Here is a 20,048-nt window from a genome sequence, read left to right as displayed (position 1 = left end):
TTATAGCACTCATCATTTTAGACGGTCAAGGCAAATGTATTAGGCTAGAGGGGTTTTTTTTGGGGGGGGTTGTTTTTTTTTTGAAAGAACTCTTTTCCTGAAGAAGGTGAAGGTGGGCATAGGCTTTCTGCTGCTGCTGCTAAGTCGCCTCAGTTGTGTCCAACTCTGTGCGACCCCATAGACGGCAGACCATGAGGCTCCCCCGTCCCTGGGATTCTCCAGGCAAGAACACTGGAGTGGGTTGCCATTGCCTTCTCCAATGCAGGAAAGTGAAAAGTGAAAGTGAAGTCGCTGAGTCTTGTCCGACTCTTAGCGATCCCATGGACCGCAGCCCACCAGGCTCCTCCATCCATGGGATTTTCCAGGCAAGAGTACTGGAGTGGGGTGCCATTCTAGAAGGAGACAAATACCCGCCATGGAGGCATTTCAAACCTGATGAGAGCCCCCAGGCAAGGCAGGCAGAGAAACCAGAGCTGGGGAGGGCTCACATTTTATAATTGGGATGCAGCTGAGGGGAGCAGTCAAAAGTCAGGCCCAGAGCTGATACAGCATGCAAACACAACAGCTGGCTCCCATCGAATAAATCAGAATCGTTTATTCTCTGTGAGGTTCCCAGCACCCACCACGACACACAGTGGGTGTACCCAAAACTTCACGGGTGTTTGAAATCAAACTTCTAGAACCGAATCATCCCCAGATTGTACTTCTCTCAACCTAGACAGAAGAGCTGAGCACTGCACCCCACTTACTGAGGTTCAAGAGCAGTGGGCTCCCAGGAGGTCAGGTCCACTGGAGCCAGGGCTCCCAGACAGGAAGTTGGGGTGGGGAGCTATCATTTCCTCCCACTGGGGGCTCCTTTCCTGCAGAGACCTGAAGACTGCCACCTGGATCCCACCCTCTGCTCCACCTCCTATGCAGGAAAACTGCAGAATGTATGTCTCATTCAGTCCTTCCAAAGAAGTCTCAAAAATCCTTCCCCCAAACACAGAATCAGGATCTGCCAATTCCCAAAAGCCATTTACGAGAGGTTCTGAAAGAAAGCGGAAAGCAAAGAGCTGGGAGAGAAGGAAGAAAAAAGGAAGTCTGATCTGACTCTGTCTAAGGGGGGAAAAAAAAAAACCCACAAAGCCTTTCCCTTCATTCCCTTTGTGCCACCGATGTGCGTCATTTATTTGGTGACAAAGCCCTGAATGTTAATTGAATGCATTAAAGGCATAATAACACAATCCAGAGAATTGTTTTGCCATATTTTTAAACTTCCGTGTGCCCGGCTACCTACAGCTGAACAAGAACAGGTAAAAGATCTCTCTGAAATAAAAAACAAGGGGACTCGAGAGGGGGAGCAGGCACCTACTTGAGCATTCAGGGGTTCCCATGGAGAAAAGGGCAACTGCCTGGTGCAAGGCAGTTTGGTATCAATGCAATAATTTCTGGATAGCTGCCAGTGCGAAGGTTAAAAACAATATTACAAGGCTTCTATGATGACAGCCTACTGGGAGACATTTGTGGAAAATTGCTTTGCCTATCATTTAGTCAGCAAAAAAAACTCACAGTACTAGTTATGCTAGAACTCTGTTGAGTGTGCATCTATAAATGATTCAAATTGTAAGCACATAAAGCCCCCATACAGGTAGATGTAATCACCATAAAAGCCTAGAGCCTCAGCTCTGTTCTTTTACATTGATAGGCCGTATAAATTTTCACCATATGTTGCCAAATAAGAAGCATAATTATAAAGAAAGTGTATTCTGAGTTTTAAATTCAACTTTCAAAAATGAAATCACAATGACTTTTTTTGGCACAAGGCAATAAACTTTTCAGCAGCCACACCATGAAAAACTGACATTCTAAACCACACAGCATCCTGCAAGTTGACTTAATTTTAATGACACCTTTCACCCTGCAAGAAGGGACAACTCACACATTGCCAGGGAAAGATGACAAGGTTTTGACTAGGCTGTCTCCTCCAAATACAGTTGGCCCTCTGGAGCCACAGGTTCCACATTGTGGAATCAACCAATCACGGATCAAAAGTATTCAGAAAAAAGAAAAAAAATTCTACAAAAGTTCCATAAAGTGAGACATAGCATTTACATGTACTTACAACTATTTACCTAGTATTGTTGTTGTTGTTGAGTTGCCAAGTCTTGTCCAGCAATTTGTGACCCCATGGACTATAGACCACCGGGCTCCTCTGTCCATGGGATTTCCCAGACAAGAATACTGGAGTGGGTTGCCATTTCCTGTTCCAGGGGATCTTCCTGACCCAGGGATAGAACCTGTGTCTTCTGCAACGGCAGGCAAATTCTTTACCACTGAGCCTCCAAGGAAGCCTTACCCTGTATTAGGTATTATAAATAATCTAGAGATTTCTAGAGATAATTTAAAATATATAGAAGGATGGGTGTAGGTAATATGCAAATTCTATATCATGTTAGATAAGAGGCTTGAGCATCCTCAAATTTTGGTATCCATGGGAGGTCCTGGAATTGATCCTCTACAATTCCGGGACAGGGTTGGGAGGTGGACTGTACCTAAAAACATTTTGAAATAAGCTAAAGCATTTAAAAGAAAACTAAAGGCCTGATGATATTTCGGTGATCAGGATAACATGAACAAATCCAAGTTAGTTTGCAGCCAACAGGAGGGTAGGAATTGTCTGGTAGAGCACAAATGAATCCTTTCTTTTGTTCGTCCCTATGAGTAAAGGAATAATTTCATTACTTGGTGGTTTGGGGCTTCTTGCCTGTACTGAGATAAAATGAACTTGTTTTGAATGCCCCACCCCACCCCCAAGCAATTCTTTGTCCCTCTGGGTGAAGAATGTCTATCTTAAAGCAAACAAATACATCCGCATTCCGACCAGAGACTGGGAGTTGGGGTTTGCAGGCTGGGTGCCTTGAGGCCTCTCATCAAGGAAAAGAGCTGAGGTAGGTCTCTGTTTGCACCTAGTTGTTAGGGGCTGTTATGCCCAGGAACCACCATTCAATTACCTGTCCCCAGCACCTCCATCTTTGATGGTGGATTGTGCATATGCGCTCAGTTGTGTCCAACTCTTTGGGACCCCATGAACTGTAGCTTGCCATGCTCCTCTGTCCATAGAACTTTCCAGGCAAGAATACTGGAGTGGGTTGCATTTCCCTTTCCAGAAGATCTTCATGACCCAGGGATCCAACTCAGGTCTCTTGAGTTTCCTGCACTGGCAGGCGGGTTCTTTACCAGCTGAGCCACCAGGGAAGTTAGTAGATGGAGTCCCTGCTTCCAGGGCATCCCAAGTCAGATCAACACCAAGGGTCTAGTGAGGGGTGAGTGAACTGTCCAAGGCAAATACAGAGCTGGCTTTGTCTGGAGGCTGAATCCACGAAGAGTCAAACTGAAGAATCTGAGAATCAGAAGAACCTGCCTAGCGCACCTTCACCCCAGAAGAAAACCTCTCTCTCAAAGCTGATAAGTTTCTGTCCATCCAGCCTCAGCCCAAGCACATCCTCTTAGAAGCAGGGCTTATAAAAACACGGAAAACTCCATATGAAGGTGGCTGGGCCCTCCACAGTGCTCAAGATCCAAACTGGCCGTCCCAACAACCAGTTCTGGGCACCAAGAACAGTCAGAGAATTTGAAATGTTTCCTTTCTTTCTCAACCAAGCCTGGAGAAACAGAGGCAGTCCCAGGGGAGTGTGAGAAGGTACACTTTCTGCCTTTATGTTTTAAAGTGGTCAAGTGAAGGCAGAAACAGCTGCCACCTAGGAATCAAGTCCCTCCGCCCTTCTCACAGCTCACCCCTCCACCCTCATCTCTCCCCAGCTCCCCTCCACTCACACAGCCAACCCCCATGACAAAGAGCTGCTCTCTGATCAAGCTGGGAAACCATATTTGTCAGGCTAATTTTCGGAAGTTACAAAAGTGGCCTGAAAAAATGGAAGCCAAGGAGCATCAAGATTATGAAATAAAAATAGATTTTTTTTTCTCATTATTGAGGCATTTTAAGAGCAATTATGTTGTGGCAGTCATAACAGCCACTTCTGCAAACAGCAGGTTTAGAAAGTACAAAAGACTCCTGCCACCTCCACACCCACTCCAGGGGCTATTAAAGTCTGGGGAGGGGCAGGAAACACAAAAGATTTTTAAGACGTTGGGGTTTTTTGAGTTGATTCTTAAAAATCTATTAACTTATTCTTTACCATTCAAAGGAAATTAAAACCAAATACATTCTGGGGAGATGAAGTGAAAAAAAAAAACTACGTTGGGGATAAGAGATAAAGGGCTTCATTAAGTCCCAAGTTCATGGAAATGTCACCAATCCCTCACCATCAATCACATCTGTCTTGTATTTTCTGATGTAGCCAGCAGAGAAGGACTGGTCTCCTAAGAGACACAAATCCTGTCTTTGTTGGAAAAATTCTGTATTCTGCCACCTGAGAAGACAGGCAAAGAGGCTGCAGACAGTCTCAAAGCCAAGTCCAGTGGGGGTCCTCTTACATTTGAACTTGCTTCCAGGTAGCACTCACTCCCTCCCTCCATTTACCTGTGCCAGCCCTGTGCCAAAGTCAACCAGTCAACAGTCTATAAAAAGGAAGCTCATTATAAACTCTTAAATGAGAAGCTTTAGGATGGTGAACGAGTTACTAATAATTTGCCGTCTCTCAACCTGCTGTATATGCAGACATTAGTTTCTAAATATTCCTGTGGACTTATTTCACTATTTACAAATTGGGTCTGTTAGGTAAATCAATGTTGCCAAAGTTGACTGATAAATGAGAACAGAAAATCTAAAAATAACCACAGAAATTCTTTCCCACCAGAAAGTCAAGACAACAAAGCCATCTCCAATGAATCATTCCTGACCCAGCTCACCTTTCTGGGTCACCTTTAAACTACTTCTTACTTTGGGTGAACCCAGTAGACTCTCCATGCTCTCTAAATTATCTTGAAGAAATCGAAAGGGAGTTTGAAAGGTTAATTAAAATTTCTAGTATAGCTCTTGTCGATATCTAACTAAGTGCACAATATTCAGCGGGATCAAGGACCAGTTTTCTGAATAATGAAGTATTCTGGTTGACAGAGAATTACCCTATATCCATGGATTACCAATGCTTAACAATTAGAACCAAAACAAAAACACTCAGAAACTTTTTTATAACCAACCCTTAGCCTACTGATTCACACATAGAGGAGCATCAATAATTTTTTGCTACATGACTGAATTAAGAAGATACTCCAACTTTTAGGAGCCCTTCTGAGACATTGAGAAGCTCATTTCATCAGTCCATCAACATCTTCATGTTAATTCCCTCAACAGACTGAGAATCATCTCTGAAACCGCTGATTCATTTTGTCTGCTGACCAAACACCTGCTGCGGAGGAAAGGAGGACAGGGGTTGGCAAATACTAAATGTTTTCAGTCTGTAGATCACATAGGCTTTGTGGAAACCGTTCAACCACCACTACAGTACGAAAGCAGCCATAAACAACATTCAAATGAGGGGGTGTGGCTGTGTTCCAACATAGTTTTATTCATAAAAATAACCAGCTAGCAGGCCACAGTTTATGAGCCCCCCTACACTAAAATAATACTTTCATTTCCTTCAGGACCAAGTTTAGAAAAAAAAATCCCCCGCTGAGCCTTCCTTAGAGTCTTTGGGGAGAACTTCTTCCCTACTTTAAGTTGACCTACTGATTTACTTCTACCTTTTTTGTTATACTTTCACTGTCAGACTGAGTGTCACAGCCTTCCAAATGGACTGCTAATTTTGTGCCCTTCAAATTGACAGCCTTTAAACAGTATCTCAGCATTCTTGTAGGAGGCAGGCAAGTGCTGTTTCAGGGGAGGGTAACCGGGACCATCAGTGGGGCTCTCAGATTCCCTACTTAGTTTCCAGCAATTCAGCTCAGACTCAAACTTGCAAACTCTGTTCAGTGAACCCTAAGCCTCACCAAGGAAGAGGGTTCCTTTAGGGTTCTTCTAGTTATCCCAAACTATGCATCAAACAACCTTCTCCATATATATCTTGTATTCTTTTTTAAGAAGCGTCTTATAGGCTTTTCTAAACCATATTTGATAATGTTTGAGCACCCCTCATCCCTGCATACATGGGTGCCCTAAGCAAAGTCTTTTTTTCCATGCAACATAACGTAGTTCACACGTTTCAAGGATTTCGAGGCACAGATCCTTGGTGGGCCAATATTCTGTCTGCCATACTATCTTTAAAATCTAAAAGAATAGGGGATGAATGGAGAAAGAGACAGGCATTAGTTTCTGAAGGAGCATTGTGCTGCCAGCCGGGCTGCTCCACACTGGGAATCCCCACCAGAAACAGAGAAACCTTTTGAGTAAGGCTTCAAAAGCTGCCCCCAAAATTCGGATTGACTTTTTGGAAACCTGAATACCACTATTTCAAACAAGAAGCAGGTTCACAGAACAGATAAAGTCCTGATGAGCTGTTGAAAAAACCAAGGCAGTCTCAGGGTGATTAACACTTAGTTCAAAGTGAGATGAAATACACATACACAGCTCACCATGCCCCTGGGGATGCCATGATGGAGGAGAGGCCTAAAAGCTAGTTAAGAAGGAAAGATTCAAACTGGGGGTGGGGTTGGGGAGAGAGACAAGGTATAAACAGCTTACAGTATCAAAGCAGAAGTGGTTGGAAGTCATCATTTCATAGAATAATAGACTACACAGGGTTAGTCTTCAAGATGTTGTCTAATCCCTTCATCTCATAGATGAGAAAATTCAAGCATTGAAGCTAACTTCCCTGATAACACAGTAGTTAGGTACGATCCCCCCAAAAGTCCCCAAGTCCTCCTCAATGCCAGTGTACTATGACATGAATTTTCTACTTTTCACTCTATACATTTTTAAGATTTTAGAGCAATTACACTTTAGTGACTATAAGAAAACATAAGAACCACACCTTTGATCCATCATTATAAAAACCCTCATCAAGTTCTCTGAGGTTGAGACACATAGTTTTTTGAAGCAGAAGCCTGGTGTGTCTCCCTTTACCTAGCAAAGCAATAAAGCTATCCTTTTATACTTCATCACCCCCTTCCCCAAAGAAAACATAAGACAAGAATTTAAGGAAATGGCAACCCACTCCAGTATCCTTGCCTGGAAAATCTCATTGACAGAGGAGCCTGGTGGGCTGCAGTCCATGGGGTCGCAAAGAGTCGGGAACGACTGTGCGACGAACACTTATCCACTCAAACATATAAGCCATGACCATACCGCCAGGGGCCTCCTTGAACAGAACAGAATGCTAATATGTACCTTTAGAGTGGCCACACATATAATCATTTTTCTAAATTCTATACAAGGTTATTTTTCAGAATAAGGCTCACCATAAAGCTATTTAGTCATCCATCCACCCATCCATTCATTCAAACTCCCATTAAATACCCACTGTGTAGCAGGCCTAGAAATAAAAGGATGACTAAGATGGGTTCCCCCAACAAGAAGCCTGTAGTCTAGTGGAGGAGACAGGAAAGCCATTCTGCTACCCTTAACACTACATTCTATTTCAGACCCAGACTGGCAATACCACAGCTGATGACTGGCTCACTTCAGTTAGCGATATGAACTTTGAGTGACCTTGAACTTATTTCCAAAATCCAGTCATCCTCATATAACCAGACATGCACTAGGAAAGGATATTAGAAAACCTATATTCTATACTACTTTTTCTTAAGAATCACGTTTTATTTACCAAAAAAAAAAAAAGAGAGAGAGAGAAAGTTATAATAAGGGGAAAGACAAGCTTTATACAAAAGTCCTACAATGTAACTCCCTTTGGCTAAAAACTGTAAAAACTGGAAAATTTGTTTGTAGATACTAAATATGAAGTCACATAGTCCTACAGTACAGAGAGGCTAGAGAAGGTCTGCGGGTGCATCAAAGCATATCTCCTTCAATAAAAAAATCAAAGTATGTACATTTTTACCAAAAAAAAGTTAAAATCATGTGTATGTGTGAGAGAAAGAGAGAGACAGAGAGAAGCAGGTAAATGGCACTAGGGTGGGCTAGAAAAGATGCAGGCACAAGCAGACCCTCAGGAACTAAAATGACGAGTGACGTGAGCCTGCTGGCCTTGAGAACTAGAGGTGAGGGTTAAGATCAGGCACCAAGAGATTCATCAGGAGTCAAATCCACAGGATGATCAATTCTAAGACAAACAGCAGGCCCTACTGGGTGAAAGAGATGTGTTTGAGTGAAAAGGAGAAAAAAAAGTCAAATCCAAGTTTTCTGTTTTCTTTTTGCGGGGAGAGGAGAGGAGGGGTGACCATCAGAGTTACAATCCACCGGAGTGCTGTGCCTTCCCGGTCTGTCTATAGCGGCATACTCATCTGGCCCAGGTGTGAACAGCATCCAGCTCACTCATGGAAGGTCAGGCCCCAGGGGAGTCCAGCCTTGGGCTCCGGTGGGGTGTGCATGGAGGCTGCCTGTCCCTGTGCCTGTGAGGACTTCCTTCTGCTCCAGGACAGGCTAAGACCCCAAACCTCCCAGGGAACGTTCCAGCTCTGGCTTGGTAAGGTATAAAACTATACTATTTGGGGGAGATGCATTGCAAATAAGTCATAAAGATTCTAAGGATAACATTTTTAATTTCAATAAAGCTTTTGTGATGTAGTAGACTAAACCTCAACCTGAGGACCAGAAGGCTTGAGTTTGAATCCCGACTCTTCCAAATGTGTGACTTTGGGTGAGTGAATAAACCTCTCTGGGTGACATTTTTATCACCCAGAGATCAAGACAACGCTTATCCCACAGGGTTCATTAATGTGACAAATACTTATTGAGCACCTACACTCTGCTCAGCGCTATTCTAAACACTGGGATGTAGGGATGAACAACACAGCAAGGCCCTGGTACCTGAGTAGTTTATATTCCAGCTGGAGAGACAGGAAAACCATAAGCAAACAAAAAAATGAACAAATGATTTCAGACAGTATTGGGTGCTATGTTAGTTTCTTAGGACTGTTACAACAAATGACCACAAACTTGGTGAATGAAGATAACAAAAATGTATTTTCTTGCAGTTCTGGAGGACAGAAGGTTAAAATGAAGGCATCAGTAGAGCCGCATACCCTCTAAAGTTTCTAGCAGAGAATCCTTCTTTGTCTCTTCCGGGTTCTGGTGGCTCCAGGTGGTCCACGGCTTGTGGCAGCATCACCCCAATTGCTGCCTGCATCTTCATGTGACCTTCTCTCTGTAGTTCTCTGGGGCCTCTCTTCTTCTTACAAGAATAGCTAGTCATTATAGGACCCCCTCTAAATCCAGGACGATTTCATCTCAAGATCCTTCACTCACACTATTTCCAAATAAGGTCACATTGTGAGGTTTCAGGGAGCATGAATTTGGGGGGCATACTAGTTATTTTTAAACCATTTAATTGTACCCTTTATATCTTAAATTTTAAGAAAAAGATTTTGCTGTCCTTTGTGGCATGCGGAATCTTAGTTCCCTAACCAGGAATTGAACAGGCACCACCTGTCTTGGAAGTGCGATGTCTTAATCACTGGACCACCAGGAAGTTCCCTGGGGCACACTATTACCCCAATACCCATCTTGTTCAGTGCTCTAAGGAAATAGATGAGGCAATGGAGGAACGTGTCTGGGGAAATATCTTCAACAAAGATGGCCAGGGAAGGCGTCTCTGAAGAGGTGATTGCCTAACAAAGAGCAGCCTGCTACAGGAAGAATGTTCTGGGGTCCAAGAGCCCAAAAGGATGCCTAAGGAGGTGACCGAGAACTGAATCTGACATGAGAACTGAATGTGGTGAAAGATCTCAAGAACCAGGAGGTATTACCTCCCTCCTCCAAAGGGCTCAAAGGACTGAGCTTGTAATCCCCCCACCAAAGAGAGTGGGTGGTCCACGCTCAGGAAGCCCCAAGCCACAGAGGGCCTCCCTTCCAAGAGCACATTAATTTATACGCCTCTCTCCCCACTGCCCCTCACAATGCAGGTGGTTTCCTGACGCAGGATATTAGCTTTCAGCTGCTGGAGGTCCCTAACCTCCATGCTGGCCTAAAAGGTTTCGTCAGGTTTGGATAAGCCTCAGATAAGGAGCTGAACTTTTGCAGGCTTATGAGAACTGCACCTCCAATCCTTCAGAGATTCGCTCATCACGAACCTTAATCCATCTCAAATAAATCTTGTGCATACAGACGTGGTTTCCCACCATGGCTGTTTCACAAGGAAAAAGAACAGCTTTGTCTGCTCTGCAAAAGCCCTCTCTGTTGACATTGTGCCTGTAGATTTAATTTCCGAGATTTACATTTTAATTCTTTAAGATATTCAGGAGATAAATAAACAGAGAGGCCCATGGTTGAGACACAGCCCTTTCCTCGAAAACCTACTTGCCTTGTTTTCCTCTCTCTGGAGCCCTTGTTTCTTTCTCTTACCAAATTTAATTCAATTTTCTTCTCCACTCTGCTCAGGGTTCCCTCCCTATCTTTTAACCCTTTACTTTCTTTTCAGCCACCTTGTCCTCCCATAATCCCCTCTCCTTATACTGGACCTCCCAGATTGGCTGGTCACTTGTCATGGTTGAGTGGTGTCCCCAACTCAAAAGTTCATGTCCACTCTGAACCTCAATACATGATCTTGCTTGGAAATAAGGTCTCTGTAGATGTCATCAAGTTATGACATGGTCACATTGGATTAGAGTGGCCCCTAAATCCAGTGACTGTTGTACTTATGAGAAGAGGCTGTATGATGGTGAAAGAAGAGATTGGAAAGATGCAGCTACAAGCTGAGGAAAACCAAGAGTTTCTGGGAGCCTCCGCAGCCTGGTTAAGAGGCAGGGAAGGACCCTCCCCTAGAACCTTCAGAGAGAGCAGGGTCCTGCCAACATCTTGACTTCAGACCCTTGACTTCTGAAACTGTGAGAGAATAAAATTCTGTTGTTTTAAGCCTTGAGGGCTTAAGTTTTTGGTTATTCATTACAAGAGCACCCAGGAAACTAGCAGAGCACTCAGCCTGCTCTCCACCTGTCTCTCACCTGGGTCCCCACCTCACCTGGAGTCCCACAGCTGGACCCCAGGACCGGCCCACTCCTCTAGGGAGGCCCAACCTCTGACTGACCTTCTCGTTATCCATGACTGTGGAGGCCATGTGATCTCTATTCCTATGAAGAACCCAACTAAGGTTTCTTTGTTCTCTCCATATTTTATTATGAAGTCTTCAAACATATAGCAGAGGTGAGATAATTTGCAATGAACACCCATATAGCTAACACCTACATTAACCATTAATCTGGTCCCTCCAAAATGACTTTGTGATACGGTGGTAAGAATTTGAACTAAGTCCAATTGCCTGGTTCTGAATTCAGGCCCTGTTCTTTACTAGATGGGAGACCCTCTACAAAGTAAAGCTACGTGAGCTTTCTGAATCTATTTCAGCATATGAAAAATGGGGATAAAAAATGAAGATAAATGAGTACGTGAAACTCTTAGGGTCATTCTGGGGAAGAAAGGCGTTAAAGTATGTGCCTGGCACATTGTACACAAGTAAGCAGAGGCCGTCTTTATCCTCTGCCACCCAACACATAGCACTTTCATCGTGTACACAGTACATGCTATTTCTCTGCTCAAAAAGCTACAATGGCTTTCTTGTGGTTCCTAGAACAAATCTAAATTTTGCTGCCTAGATTTAAAAATAACCAAGAAAACTATTGTTCAAGCTATCTAAAATATCAAGCTAGTTTTTTTATGGATTAAACTTCCATCAACTCAAGGGCATAACTAATTCACTGTAAAGATTAGAAACACCGATTGGTCAACCTTAAACAGCAAAAGGCATAATAAAATGAATAAGGAAGTGCAGTAACTCAACAACAATACTATGCACTTGGTAGACAAAATCTTTTCAATCACACTGGTAGATTTTGGGGCACAAGAAAGCAGAGAGGCTTTTGGCCCTTGACAGTCTGTGAAGCCTCCATCACTGGTCCCACCCAGTCCTAACCTAGAGCCTGGTGAGTTTACTGCACTCTCAACATCCCACAAGCACAACACCAAACTTGTCTTTGCCTCCACCTCCATTCAGACTGTCTTCCATCTGCCCACCTACAGGTCTGCCCTGGTCCTGTCCACTCAGGTCTTCCGCCTTCTTTAAACCATCTCCAGCCCCGCTCTTTCAGCGGAAGAACCCCCACCCTCTATGACTTCCTCCAGCACTGAGAAAGGGTAGTGCCCATTGGCCCCTAGACAGACTGGCTTTGAGTTTCCAATAAAGTGTCAACTCTTGGAAGGTAGAAATGTGTCTGCTATATACCTCATGTTTCTGTTCATACCCACACAGACCACAGTACGTAATACCTACTGATTCATTCTGGGTCCAAAACCTGTCCCCTCAAAAAAAAACAAAAACAAAACACTGGTGAAGGAAACAGAATGGAAAAAAGACTTTTGGACTCATGGATAAGAAAAGATTTGGCTTTGCTGTCAACATCCAACTGATGCAGTGACAGCATCTGCTTCAACCTTACTAAGCACTTAAATTGTCGAATATAAAAGGAAGTGTGTGTACATGTGTGTGCACGTTCATGCATGTGCACACACATAAACCATACACACAAAATGCAGTTCCTCTGAGCTTTGTCGTTTTAGTCCACTGTTATTCATCAAACATCTATTGAGCACCCACTATGTGCTAAGCACTGCACTTGGTGCTGGGAATTCAAATTAAAAGACACAGTTCCTTCTGTCCAGGGGCTTAATCTGGGGTGGGAAGACTTGCTCAAACAGATCATTACAACAACATGAGTTGAGAGAAGTGCTGAAGGAGGCAGGAGGGGGGGATACGAAACTCCACAGAGTAGAAGGCAAATTCCCCACCTGTTGGGACGAGTGAGTCAGGGTAACCCAGCAGAGAGTTATCCTGAGTTTTACAAAGTGAGCAGGAGCAGGGACATATCTAGGAGAGGAACTGGGAGGGGAGCTGAACTCACAACCATTTCAAGATAAAATGTCATTGCAGGGATTGTAAGCATGATCCTAATAAAGACATTAGAGGAGACTGTGAAAATGCAAGCTTGCTTCTCACACACACATACACTCATTGGAGACATCAGCATGGACCAAAGAGCTCAATCCCTTCTGCTTCCTGGGGACACAGAGAAAATACAGCTTTCTCCAGATCAGGAAACTAGCCCGCAGCAGACATGGAATCTACCAGCAACTTGATCTCATACTTTCAGGCTCCAGAACCATGAGAAATAAATGCTTGCTATTCGACACCCCACCCCACTCCCCAGTTTATGGCATTTTGTTACAACAGCCGGAACTGACATAGATAGGTATCTAATAAACTCACCCCTCTGCATCTGGGTGGTCCTGTTGAGCCTAGGGAAGGTCAAGGATCTGCGACTGCAATTCACCAGGAGTAGAAGAAAGTCCTTCAGTGGGAATCATGACAGTGTGTTGTAAAACCTAAGTCAGACTTCGTGAGTTGAAAACCCTGACTTAACCTTGGGAGTAGGAATGTGCAGATAAGCAAGGGGAGAAGCCTAGAATGATCCATGTGGTAATGATGAGAGCTAGACACACCAGTAAGAACTCGCATTTAATATAGATACAACTGGTTGTACATAGAAACAGACAGGCATATATACATGGGTTAGAATATACACACATGTGTTTTTTGCTCTGTTAACTGAGATGGCCTAAAAGAAATGACACCCCAATAACAATAAGCATACCCAGCACCCAGATCTTGGTTTCTAACATCATTCTCCAATAAAAGGAAGCAGGGCTTCTTTAGGAAATGCCTGAGTCAAGGACAGAGATGGGAAATACACAAGATGAGCATGGAGCATCTTATAGTATCAGAAAGTATTGCAGAAGGCCTCAAAAAATAATTGACAGTGATATGTCAAAGGGACACAAGGAGTCTGCTGAAAGAGCTTCCAATGGACAAGCCAAGAAAATAAATTAAATGTGTATTACATTGTAACCCAAGGTTTAGAGTAAAATTCTATGAGGTGAGGAGCCTGGTGAGCTACAGTCCATGGGGTCGCAAAGAATCAGACACAACTGAGCAACTATCACGTAAGATAGAGAATCCTTTGCCAGAGCATGAGTTGTGAGTCGGATCCCTGGGTCAAGAAGATCCCCTGGAGAAGGAAATGGCAACCCACTCTGGTATTTTTGCCTGGGAAACCCCACGGACAGAGGAGTCTGGCAGGCTACAGCCCATGGACTTGCGAAAAGTCAGGAACAACTTAGCGACTAAATGACCACAACAAAATAGAATAAATAATCATAAGTCCATCCTGATCTAAATATATGATTGAATAAAGTAATAAATGAAGCATAGGAACCAAATCTCCCTTGTAGAAAAATAACTTGAGTAGCTAGCCTCTGTATAATAAGATGGAACAATGGAACATAGCTCCGCACTTTCGCTAAGACTAGGCTATGCATAGATTTCCTTCCAAAGAGTACAGTGTGGAAAGGAGTCAGAAAGTAATTTTGCAGTGGAAAAACTTGACAAACACTACGTCAGCCAGGTGTTCAAGATCAACATCAAGAGTCATAGATCATGATGACAGGAAATGCCTTTGATATGAAGTCAGGCAAATGGAGCTTTATCTCTGTGATCTTCCCCAAAACCCATAACCTCTGTCTAATCATGAGAAAAACATCATTCAAATTCCCAGAGAGGGACATCTACAACAGAGACTTCTCAAAACACCAGGACTCCTCAACACTGTCAAGGTCATCGAAAACAAGGGAAGTCTTAGAAACCGTCACTGCCAAGAGGACTCTAAGAAGACATGGATACTAAAAGTAATGTGATGTCTTGGATAGGATCCCCGAAAAGAGATGGAACTTAGGTAAAAACTACGGGAATAAGAATGGGCTTCCCAGGTGGCGCAGTGGTAAAGAATCCGCCTGCCACTGCAGGAGACGAAGGAGACGCAGGTTCAACCCCTGGCTTGGTAAGATCCCCTGGAGGAGGAAATGCAACCCACTCCAGTATTCTTGCCTGAAAAAATTATATGTAAAGAGGAGCCTGGAAGGCTACAGTCTATGGGATTGCAAAGAATCAGACACAACTGAGCGAATGATCACGCACACATGCACTCATGCAAGGGAATCTGAATAAGCCATGGAGTTTAGCTAATAATAATGGATCAATATTGGGTCATTAGTTGTAACAAATGAACCACGTTAATGTAAGATGTTAGTAATGGGGAAATGGGATGCAGGGTATATGGTGACTCTCTAGCTTCACAATTTTTCAGAAAATCTAAAACTTTACTGTAGAATAAGGTCTTTCAACCAAAATAAATAAATATATATTTCCCTGGTCCCTGTCCCTTCTCCCTGTGCCCAGTCTCTTGTGTCTAAGATTGTACCCTCTGCCCCCAGTCCAGTCCCAGTCCTTTCCTGAGTCCCTAGTGCATAGTATAAAGTGGTTATTAAATCCCCATGTATCCCGGAGCCAACTGCTGCTGCTAAGTCACTTCAGTCATGTCTGACTCTATGCAACCCCATAGATGGCAGCCCACCAGGCTCCCCCGTCCCTGGGACTCTCCAGGCAAGAACACTGGAGTGGGTCGCCATTTCCTTCTCCAATGCATGAAAGTGAAAAGGGAAAGTGAAGTCGCTCAGTCGTGTCTGACTCTGTGCAACCCCATAGACCGCAGCCCACCAGGCTCCTCCGTCCATGGGATTTTCCAGGCAAGAGTACTGGAGTGGGTTGCCATTGTCTTCTCCTTCCCAGAGCCAGGGCCCTGCCTTTATCTCAGCATTCACACCCACTTTCCCTCCCCTTTTGTCTCCCACTCCCAGTCTTGCTCTCCTCGGCCCAAGCCCCCCAGGGCAGACAGGTAAGTAAAGAAGAGAGCAGAGCAGAGGCTGAGGTTGGAACTGAAACCAGCTGGAAAACACTGAGATAGTGTAGGGGGAGAAGGGTGGGAGCCTTTAAGAAAAAGTCAGAAAAAGAGGAAAGGAAAAAATAAAATTGACCCTGGTGGGATTCGAACCCACAAAATATAAAATAAAATCCTGCCTCTACTACTCATTACTTATATAAACATCACTAGATGAATTCTACTCTGTGCTTCAGTTTTCTCCCCTGTGAAGTGGGATTATTGGTTATAAAACCTACTTCAAAAAATACGGGGACAGATTCAACGAGAAAATGTGTACAAAGCAATTGTCCCAATGCCTGGAATACAGGACGTGGACAAATACTGATGGTCCCATCATCATCATTATTATCATCCCAATAAAATAAAATTTGCAAAATAAAAATTCCTCTTGTTATTAGCAACCATCTCAACAATAAAACTGACCCCCTTTCATTGATCTGGCAATTGTGAAACTCAAGTAACTGGGAGGGAGACTCTGAGACCTCAAATGAAATGCATACTTCAGGATTGGAGTGAGGACACAGAATCTGCTACAAGGAAAAGCATTACTCGAGGCCAGCTGGCAGGGAACAGATCACCTTGCAGAGCCCACGCAGAATGTTATGAAGCATCTCAGAGAATGTGATTATTTAAATATGCCTCTCGTTTTCCTACACAACACACTCACACAAAGTGAATCTACGTGAAATTAAATGGTAATGTTCAGTTTGTGCTGGAAAGATGAATGCATTTCCTACATGACTCGGAATATTCTACTGAGTCTGAACAGAAAGGGGGATGATATATATACAACATAAATATTAGCATAGAAAAGTGTGACCAGGGAACCAGCCACTTTCCACCATAAGAATGTTCACGCATTTTTCTCATTTACTAGTTAGCATCATATGACAACTTGGAGTTTTTCCCTGGAGGTGGTAACAATAGATTTAATTTATTCACCCAAATCCCACATTCATAAAGAAAACAATATTTCATAATGTATAATGTTACCAGGGGGACCATAATTCATGGCTAAAGGGTCAGAGTTTTATAACAGATGGGTTTTCTGAAGTGGTTGGGAAAAACCTAAGATCCAACTCCAGCAGTTAGACCAACACATTTGAAAAATGCAAAAGAGCTTAAGTCAAGCACATTATAAATGGCAGTGGTCACTGTCATCACAAACCCACCTCAACAATTAACGAGCTGGGCTGGGCTGCCAGAAAGCAAACTATGATTTATTGTTCTTTTCAGATTAGTAAAAGCAATGCCACCCAGTGTGAATTCCATTATTAACACACATAGGCAAGAACTGATGTTTCCAAAAAGCCTTGAGAATACGTTACACTTCTGCAACCGTGCTTCTTTTCACCTTAATTCTCAGCCACCTCATTCTCAACCTGTTTCCACCCATGTTCTCTGGGCAATACTCAAAATCTGCAGCATGGGACATTTTTGTACTCTTATTAACTCAAGTTCACTTAACACTTCTTAAAACAGAGCGTCAGCAGGAGGCCACATTGGGTCAAGGATCTCCCCAACTCTCATTTTACAGATAAGAAAACCGAGGCTGCTGGGCAAAGCTATTGGCACAACCTCCTCAACAAAGCAACAGCCCGACTGGGGGAAAAACTGATGTCTACTAGGCATATTTATACACACACAGTAATGTGCTGTGCTTAGTTGCTCAGTCGTGTTCAGCTCTTTGCAACCTCATCGACTTTAACCTGCCAGGTTCCTCTATCCAGGGGGATTCTCCAGGCAAGAATACTGGAGTAGACTGCCATGCCCTCCTCCAGGGGATCTTCCCAACCCAGGGATTGAACCCAGGTCTCCTGCATTGCAGGCGGATTCCCTACCATCTGAGCCACCAGGGAAGCGCATACATTAATAATGTATATGTAATACAGATGATGAACACATACATATGCACTGGAGCAAAGTGGCTTTTTACAATCTGAAGACACATAGAAGAATATTTTATTGGTGTCTTTGAGGAGTATAATTTGCGAGCCTTAAGTCATGGCACAAGACTTCACACAGGCACAAAATATGGTGCTCAGCAGAGGTGAGCTGGCTGGGTGGAAGTTCCCACTACCCACCACACTTCCTCAAGGGAGCAACTAGGGCCTGAGGGCAGGGCCCCATCTCAGCCCGGCTCGAGCATGCTCAGCACTCAGCCTCGGTCCTGGTTTTAACTTCTTACATGCTGTTCTCGTGCATTTTCACAGCAGTCAGTGTGGTGCTTTTAAATGTTACTAAGACCATGTGACTCTTCTACTTAAAACTCACCACTACCACCATGGACTTCCTTCCTCTGATCCCTAGACCATGCCTGCCCTCCTCTCTCTGCTCATTTCATACAACTTCCTCTCTCACACCAGCCTCTTTCTGATTCTGGAATATGGGGGCATTCCTGCCCACCAGGCCCCTCCCTTGCAAGTTTTCTTGCTGGTCCCCAGATCCTCCAATAGCTGGTCTTCCTTGTCACTCTCTGGCCACATCCATGTAACATCCCTGGCCCTCTGAGCACCTAGCGTACCATCCATGATATTTTCTTCACTGCTTATGCTGTGCTGTGCTTAATCGCTCAGTCATGTTCAACTCTTTGCAATCACATGGACTACAGACCATGGAGAATCCATGGGGATTCTCCAGCTAAGAATACTGGAGTGGGTTGCCATGCCTTCCTCCAGGGGATCTTCCCAATCCAGAAATTGAATCCAGGTCTCCCGCATTGCAGGCGGATTCTTTACTATGTGAGCCATCAGGGCAAGCCCAAGAATACTGGAGTGGGTAGCCTATCCCTTCTCCAGGGGATCTTCCCAACCCAGGAATCGAAAGGGGTATCCTGTGTTGCAAGCAGATTCTTTACCAGCTGAGCTACTAGAGAAGCCCTTACTTCTTGTATCCCTCTTGAAATTTACCTTGTTTATTAATTTGCATGCCTGGCACCAAATGTTCCCCAAGCTCGACCATGAGTTCCATGAGAACAGGGGACTTCGCCGTCTCAGTCACTCCTTTATCCTCATAGAAAGTACCTCACACACAGTTACCGGTTACAAGATAAACAAGTGCGCTATGTTTGAAAGGTATCAAAAATTACTTGAGCTGGAAGAAAACCCTCTCTAATAGCAAGATCCCAGCTCCAGGTGAGAAGTGAGGAGGAGGGAAGGCTATGCCTCTTCAGGCACAGAGTCTATAAAGGACTTCAGTTCACTGAGCAGAGAATTAACTCAATGGTGAAATCTTTATATGGTGCCTGCTGACGCTTTCAAATGCCCAGCTGAGTGGTGGTATTCTCATTTCCAAGCCACTCAGTTTCTGTTCGATTTCAGAATCAAGGTTGAGCCCATGGATGAGCATTCAAAGGTGCTTCAGTAACTTCAAATGAGCTGTGCGGTGTGTGTGTGCAGTCTTGACTTCATTATTAAACGATCAGTATAAAAGTGCCCTAAAACTCAAGATTCTAGACACATGCGCACGTACAGCATTTTCAATTGCATTTGATGTTGTGAAGAGCAATTCTGTGGCTCTTCAGAATTCCTGAGAGCCATCCAATGGCTCATGAGCTCTGTGGATGCCAGAGAATGTGGGTCAATTAAGGCTCCTTGAACATGTGGGCCCATGGTCCCCAGAACTCCTACACACGGAAAACCCAGCTGCGGACCCACTGGTCCCTGACTGTCCTCGGGCCCTGTGGTCTAACTGTCACAGCAAGTGGCATTTACAGATGAAAGAACCGAGACGAGCTCAGAAACGGCTCTGAGGGTAGAAATCGGCTCCCATGTGCACACACCACAGTACCAGCAGAGAAAGGCCAGCAGTAGCTGCTGCGCTGTCACCCGCTATAACAAGATTGATCTGTAGTGAAAGAAAAGATAATGCTATCCAGAGGAAAAAACTTGTTTCCTCTGAGAACATCTGATGTTGTCAACTTGCAAGTCTGTTTCCCTCTTCTGCCAGCCCTAGTGCACAGCAGCCCCAACATGCAAGGATTCCTCTGGTCAAAGAGACCTCACTCACTCACAGCCAAGAGTACATTTTTGCAGACCAGCACCCCGCAACCCAGCTGCCCTTCAGTCCCTGGGTAAACCAAAGCAAGCCAGGCCTGATGCCCATGGCATGGCCAGCCCAGAGCCACTCACAGTGGCCTCGTGTAGATGGGCGGCAGAAATGGCCCTGTG

At 44.2% G+C, this 20,048-nt stretch overlaps 1 protein-coding gene across 4 annotated transcripts in view; it reads right to left on the bottom strand.

Moving 5' to 3' along the window:
• Positions 1–20,048, bottom strand: part of GFRA1 (GDNF family receptor alpha 1) — a 232,500-nt gene that overhangs the window by 140,856 nt on the left and 71,596 nt on the right. The gene's annotated exons all lie outside the window — the stretch shown is intronic.

Source organism: Bos indicus x Bos taurus, chromosome 26 (genome assembly GCF_003369695.1).
Source record: "Bos indicus x Bos taurus breed Angus x Brahman F1 hybrid chromosome 26, Bos_hybrid_MaternalHap_v2.0, whole genome shotgun sequence".
Taxonomy (NCBI): domain Eukaryota; kingdom Metazoa; phylum Chordata; class Mammalia; order Artiodactyla; family Bovidae; genus Bos; species Bos indicus x Bos taurus.
This window is presented reverse-complemented; position numbering and strand designations above follow the sequence as displayed.